The following is a 7,935-nucleotide window of genomic DNA, read 5'->3' on the forward strand; positions in this document are numbered from 1 at the left end:
GTACCACCACCACCAGGATGCAGCAGGACCCTGTCATGGCCTTCCGTACCGCCACCACCACGATGCAGCAGGACCCTGGCATGGCCTTGCGTACTGCCACCACCACGATGCAGCAGGACCCTGGCATGGCCTTGCGTACTGCCACCACCACGATGCAGCAGGACCCTGGCATGGCATTGCGCTCTACAAGCGCTATGGACTCTGGCATGGCTGCACGCTCTACGAGCACTATGGACTCTGACATGGCTGCATGCTCTATGAGCACTATGGACTCTGGCATGGCTGCACGCTCAACGAGCGCTATGGACTCTGGCCTGGCTGCACGCTCTATGAGCACTGTGGACTCTGGCATGGCTGCACGCTCTATGAGCACTATGGACTCTGGCATGGCTGCACGATCTACGAGCACTATGGACTCTGGCATGGCTGCACACTCTACGAGCACTATGGACTGTGTCATGGTGCAGCCGGACTCTGACAGGTCACCCACCACTACGCCACGCCATATAAGCCCACCAAGGCTGCCCAGAACCCGGCAAACGCAAAAAAAAAACAAAACAAAAAAAACAGAGGACTCTTAGTATTCCTCCCCCTTCACGTCCCAATGTGTCTGTAATGTCAGGTTTGTCTCACCCTTCCAGTGCATCTCAAGCCTCTCATGTGTCAAGCCCCATCCCCGAACTTCCAGACCCTACTAGTTTCATTGCCCCTTCTCCTGCCACCTCTGCGTCGTCCACGGTTAGCCAGGCCTCACTGCTTCACACCCCCCGTTTACATCACTCTACCCCAAGCCGGCACCGTTAAATAAATATTTTTGTTGTTAAAAAATAAATACAAGTTTTTTGCCCCAATTATGTTTGGTTTATTGTGTCTTTCGCCGCCGGCAACACACACCGTGCGCCAACTAAGAAACTTCGCCACACACTATATTTTTTGGCCACATCATATCTCCACTAGTTAGCAAATAAAAGACTGCAGCTTTGTGTGTCTTTAGTATAGAGATATGAGGTGGGACAAAAAATTAATTCATGTATTATCTCCATAATCTCTTCTTTCTGCTTAGTCTGTGACTAGTGTTGCAGTCTGAAGAGAAAATGGCGGCAATACAATGCAGAACTATACTCACCAGGTCAGGTGTCCAAAAAACTCATTAGTTAGGACACCTGACCTGGTGAGTAGAGAACTGCCTTGTATAACCACCATTTTCTCTTCTTTGTACATAATCTATTACACACAAATTGAAGGGACGATGGTGGTCACACACGGCATATCTATGATCACCTGCACAGGTGTCAGAAATAGTGAACTCATGAAGCTGCTATATGTGCATCATGAATTCATTATTTCTGACACCTGACTTGATGAGTATAGATCTCTTTAGTGTGACAGTCATTGTCTCTTCAGTCTGTGTCCAATGGATACAGCAGAACAGAATCAGGACGCAATGAAGTCCACAAGCTTACCAATAAAGCAACATGGCTGCCGTCACACTAGCAGTATGTGGTCAGTGTTTTTTTTTATCAGTATAAGCCAAAACATGGAGTGGAACAATTATAGGTAAATAATGATATTAACATAATAACTAGCACCTCTGCCTTTATCACCCACTCCTGGTTTTGGATTACAAATACTGATATTAAATACAGACCAAATACTGATAGTTATAGGACAGCCTTGGTTTGTAGAGGAAAAAGATAGGAGACACGGTCAACACAACCAAAAGTAAAGTTTATTAATGAGAAATATTATTATCATTGTAGAAAATTACTGGTACATATCGAATTACAACAGGACTTTTACACAACATTGTCCTGCCATGACACACGTCCAATATCTGAATCAAAAAAGGCAGCAAATTGGTCCCGCATGTGACCAACTGCTGCAGTTGACCGCAGCGGGTGATGCTGTAAATCGGGCAGTGAGTGTGCAACTGGTTCATCCAGTTCAATGTTGGGTTGCTCCTTAGCCATTATATAATTGTGCAGAACCACACAGGCTTTGACCACCTCGTCGACTGTTTCCACTTTTAGATTTATGGCTGATGCAAGAATGCACCATTTAGAGACCAGAATGCCAAAGGTACACTCTACTGTTCTTCGGGCCCTGGTCAGTCTGTAGTTAAAGATCCTTCTAGTGTGGTTCATGTCCCGACTGGAATAGGGCTTCAGTAGGTTTTCACACATCTGAAAGGCCTCATCCCCAACCATAACAAATGGCATTGGTGGTCCTTGAGTGTTGGGGAGAGGTTGTTGCGGGGGAAAATTGAAATTTTTGCCATACACACGGCGGCCCATATCCGAGTTCTTGAAAGTCTGGGAATCATTGCAACGGCCAAAAGCTCCAATGTCCACGGCGATGAAGAGACAGTCAGCATCAGCTATTGCCATGAGCACAACAGAAAAATATTTTTTGTAATTGAAGTACTCCGATCCTGTTCTGGCAGGTTTGATAATGCGGATGTGCTTTCCATCCACCGCTCCTAAACAGTTGGGGAAATCACACACACTCAAGAATTTTTTCTCAATTTCAAGCCACATGTCGACGGTGGGTAGGGGTATAAACTCATCCCGGAGTACATTCCACAAAGCCCGGCAGGTGTCCGCAACTATTCCGGACAGGGTGGATATTCCAAGCCGGTATTGGAAATGGAGGGATGATAAACTCTCTCCGGTGGCCAGAAATCTTTAAGAAAAACAAACACAAAAAACATTACAATCTATTCTTTTTATGGTGTGGTTACACTCAAGACAGAAAGGAAAATACCCAAAACATACATGTCAGAAAACACAAAATTAGCACTGCCATTGGTTTAGATTTGTTACGTACCTTAATGTAACCAGCAGACGTTCCTCGGGTGGAATCGCTCTACGGAGCTGGGTGTCCTGTCGCCGTATGGCTCCTTGGACACGAGCAAGCAAATCCCGGAACGAGTCTTGCGACATCCTTGTATATTCCTGGAATTTCTCCGGGTTGGCATTAAGCTCGGCATACAGCGTGTGATAGGCTCCACGGCTCTCACGTAGTTCGATAATGGGGTGTCTCCAAAAACACCTACGTTGTCTCCTTCTTCATCTTTCGCGATTTCTGACTTGCTCCCAAGCAAAAGCACAGGCAAGAAACAGCTTGATGCTTAAATCCACTTTGAAATAAAAGCTCTCCATGCGAAGATCCATCATGACACAGGATACAGGAGCAAAATCTGAAGATTACAGCTGTTCAGGGGTCTATATAAAGAAATACCATAATACACGCCCTCTGTAGTCCCATTGGCGGTGTCTGGTTGTCTAGATTTTTCTCTTGTGAAATTTCACAACATGCGCACCAAAAACGCAAACGCAGGAAAAAACGCATGTAAACACGTACAAACGCGGCGTTTTTTTAAGTGCATGCGATACCGCATGCGTCTAAAAAACGTCGCATTTGTACGCGTTTATATGCGTTTTTTCCACCACTTGCGGATGCGTTTTAAACGCAAATGTGAAACTAGTCTTATAGTGTTGTATTTCATGACTATTGATTGCTATTACCTGCAGCCACCACTAGAGGGAGCACTGAAACTTTCATTGAACAGGCTTATTATTGAGCTTCCATGCTCCCTCTGGTGGAAGCAGGTAACCACAAGCATGTGTTTATGCTGATGGGGCTTATAGTGACACAGAAAATAAGTTCATGTAGAGGGCAATATATGCAAATTAGTGGAGAAAATCAGAAGAGTCAGATGAAGCAGTAGCCAGTATATCTTATGTGGATGAATAAAAAAGGAAGCGCACTCTGCTCACTGGGCGGTGCAGGCTGTACTTGGGAGAACCCAAAAATATCAGATAAAAGAAAACAGCCGCACTCCAACAAATTATGCTGGTGGTAGAAAAGTGGTAGAAAAATAAGGAAAAAATATATCATACAGCAGGATAATAATGGCAAAGTAATGTTTCAACCCTGCTCAGGGTCTTTCTCAAACTTCACTGAAAAATAAATATACAAACAAAATTAGTGTTCTGTATAGATTTTGACATGAATTTGACAGGATTAAACAACATAAAAGTACCTATATACAAATATACAGGAAAAAAGGCAAATGACAATCCCAAGAAAAACTTTATATATAGTAGAATGCTATCTGCTGGATCCAGACTGCGGTCCTTTATAGGCTAGACATTGTAATATAATGCAAATTAGGCCGGGGACACACTTAACGTATAAAAAAACGGTCCGTTTTTCACGGCCGAGAATCGCACAAATGTTTCAAAAACAGTGATCCGTGTGCAGTGCGAGGATGCGATTTCCTCGCATCAAATGATCCGTGTGACATCCGTATGGCATCCGTATGCCGAGATTTTCTCGCAAGCTTGCAAAACCGACATCTAATGGATTTATGTGCTCAAATGTTCGGGAAAACATATATACAGTATATATATATATATATATATATATATATATATATATATATATATATATATATATATATATATATATATATATATATATATATATGTCATTGAGACACATATATATATATTCTGTATTTATATTTCATTCAGCGCGATATCTGTGAAAAGCCGGTAATTCAATTGCCGGCTTTGCATTTCTCCTTCACAAACCCGACAGGATATGAGACATGGTTTTCATACAGTAAACCATCTCATATTCCCATTTTTTTTGCATATTCCACACTACTAATGTTAGTAGTGTGTATGTGCAAAATTTGGCCGCTGTAGCTGCTCAAATAAAGGGTTAAATGGCGGAAAAAATTGGCGTGGGCTCCCGCGCAATTTTCTCCGCCAGAATGGTAAAGCCAGTGACTGAGGGCAGATATTAATAGCCAGGAGAGGGTCCATGGTTATTGGCCCCCCCGTGGCTAAAAACATCTGCCCCCAGCCACCCCAGAAAAGGCACATCTGGAAGATGCGCCTATTCTGGCACTTGGCCAATCTCTTCCCACTCCCTGTAGCGGTGGGCTATGGGGTAATGAAGGGTTAATGCCACCTTGCTATTGTAAGGTGACATTAAGCCAGATTAATGATGGAGAGGCGTCAATTATGACACCTATCCATTATTAATCCATTTGTCTGAAAGGGTTAAAAAACACACACACACACATGATTAAAAAGTATTTTAATGAAATAAACACAGCGGTTGTTTTAATATTTTATTGCTCTCTCATTCCATTTTCAGACCCTCGCTTGGCAAAACAATAAACACACAACATACATACCCTCTCTGATGAACTGTCACGTCCCACGAGGTAATCCATCTGAAGGGGTTAATTAATATTACAGGCAGAGCTGCGATAATCCACTCGCTCGTGCCTGTAATCCCCGGGTGCTGAAAGGAAAGCAGTGATGTGTACTTACATTCAGTCGCGGTGATGCGCCTCTGCTGGATGTTCTCATGAACTGCAGCCTGGGAACTTTTTCCCACGCTCCAGGTCATATGAGGACATCCACCAGGGGGCGCATCACCGCGACTGAAGGTAACTATAGGTCATTGACCTACATTTCCTTCAGTCGCGGTGATGCGCCCCCTGGTGGATGTCCTCATATGACCTGGAGCCTGGGGAAAAGTTCCCAGGCTGCAGTTCATGAGAACATCCAGCAGAGGCGCATCACCGCGACTGAATGTAAGTATAGATCACTGCTTTCCTTTCAGCACCCGGGGATTACAGGCACGAGCGAGTGGATTATCGCAGCTCTGCCTGTAATATTAGTTAACCCCTTCAGATGGATTACTTCGTGGGACGTGACAGTTCATCAGAGAGGGTATGTATGTTGTGTGTTTATTGTTTTGCCAAGCGAGGGTCTGAAAATGGAATGAGAGAGCAATAAAATATTAAAACAACCGCTGTGTTTATTTCATTAAAATACTTTTAAATCATGTGTGTGTGTTTTTTAACCCTTTCAAACAATTGGATTAATAATGGATAGGTGACATAATTGACGCCTCTCCATTATTAATCTGGCTTAATGTCACCTTCCAATAGCAAGGTGGCATTAACCCTTCATTACCCCATATCCCACCGCTACAGGGAGTGGGAAGAGAGTGGCCAAGTGCCAGAATAGGCGCATCTTCCAGATGTGCCTTTTCTGGGGTGGCTGGGGGTAGATGTTTTTAGCCATGGGGGGGCCAATAACCATGGACCCTCTCCTGGCTATTAATATCTGCCCTCAGTCACTGGCTTTACCATTCTGGCGGAGAAAATTGCGCGGGAGCCCACGCCAATTTTTTCCGCCATTTAACCCTTTATTTGAGCAGCTACAGCGGCCAAATTTTGCACATACACACTACTAACATTAGTAGTGTGGAATATGCAAAAAAAAGGGGATATGAGATGGTTTACTGTATGTAAACCATGTCTCATATCCTGTCGGGTTTGTGCAGGAGAGAGCAAAAGCCGGCAATTGAATTACCGGCTTTTCTATAGAACACCGCTGCGTATTTCTCGCAATGCACACGCATGGTCCGTGTGTAATCCGATTTTTTTCTCGCACCCATAGACTTGCATTGGCGAGTCTCGGCCGAGATACGCTGACAATCGCAGCATGCTGCGAGTTCCCTCGGATCCGAAATACGGTGGAGAAAATATCGGATGATGGGAGCTGCACCATAGATTAACATTGGGCCGAGTGCTATGCGATTTTTTATCGCATAGCACTCGTCCGTATTACGGTCTAGTGTGACCACGGCCTTAGGGTCCCTTTCCACTTGCGAGATAAAAAACGGTCCGTAATCTGGACCGAAAAAACGTATGGAACGTATGCGATTGTCATGCGAGTGTCATGCGAGTGCCATGCGATTTTTTAATCGCACCATCCGTATGACATCAGTATGACATCCGTATTGCTGCCCGATTTTTACGCACCAGTGTCCTTTGAAAAGCCGGCAATTCAGCGCAGTGTACAGTAAAATCACACTGACAGGTTAGAATAGACTAGATATATACACATAGAATAGGTATATATACATATATATATGTCAGTGAGACACCTATATATGTATATTTATATTTAATGCAGCGCAAGATAGCATAAAAGCCGCTAATTCAATTGCCGGCTTTTAATTTCTCCTTCCCAAACCCGACAGGATATGAGACATGGTTTACATACAGTAAACCATCTCATATCCCCCTTTTTTTTGCATATTCCACACTACTAATGTTAGTAGTGTGTACGTGCAAAATTTGGCCGCTGTAGCTATTAAATTTAAGGGTTAACTCGCGGAAAAAATTGGCGTGGGCTCCCGCGCAATTTTCTCCGCCAGAGCGGTAAAGCCAGTGACTGAGGGCAGATATTAATAGCCAGGAGAGGGTCCATGGTTATTGGCCCCCCGTGGCTACAAACATCTGCCCCCAGCCACCCCAGAAAAGGCACATCTGGAAGATGCGCCTATTCTGGCACTTGGCCACTCTCTTCCCACTCCCTGTAGCGGTGGGATATGGGGTAATGAAGGGTTAATGCCACCTTGCTATTGGAAGGTGACATTAAGCCAGATTAATAATGGAGAGGCGTCAATTATGTCACCTATCCATTATTAATCCAATTGTAGGAAAGGGTTAAAAAACACACACACACCTGATTTAAAAGTATTTTAATGAAAAAAACACAGCGGTTGTTGTAATAATTTATTGTACTCTCAGTCCATCAGGAACACCCTCGCTTGGAAAAATAATAAACGCACAAGATACATACCTTCTGATGTCAGATCAGGTCCCACGAAGTAATCCATCTGAAGGGGTTAACTAATATTACAGGCAGAGCTGCGATAATCCACTCGCTCTGCCTGTAATCCCCGGGTGCTGAAAGGAAAGCAGTGATCTATACTTACATTCAGTTGCGGTGATGCGCCCCTGCTGGATGTTCTCATGAACTGCAGCCTGGGAACTTTTTCCCACGCTACAGGTCATATGAGGACATCCACCAGGGGGCGCATCACCGCGAATGA

This window comes from Ranitomeya variabilis, chromosome 2, assembly GCF_051348905.1.
Source record: "Ranitomeya variabilis isolate aRanVar5 chromosome 2, aRanVar5.hap1, whole genome shotgun sequence".
Lineage (NCBI taxonomy): Eukaryota > Metazoa > Chordata > Amphibia > Anura > Dendrobatidae > Ranitomeya > Ranitomeya variabilis.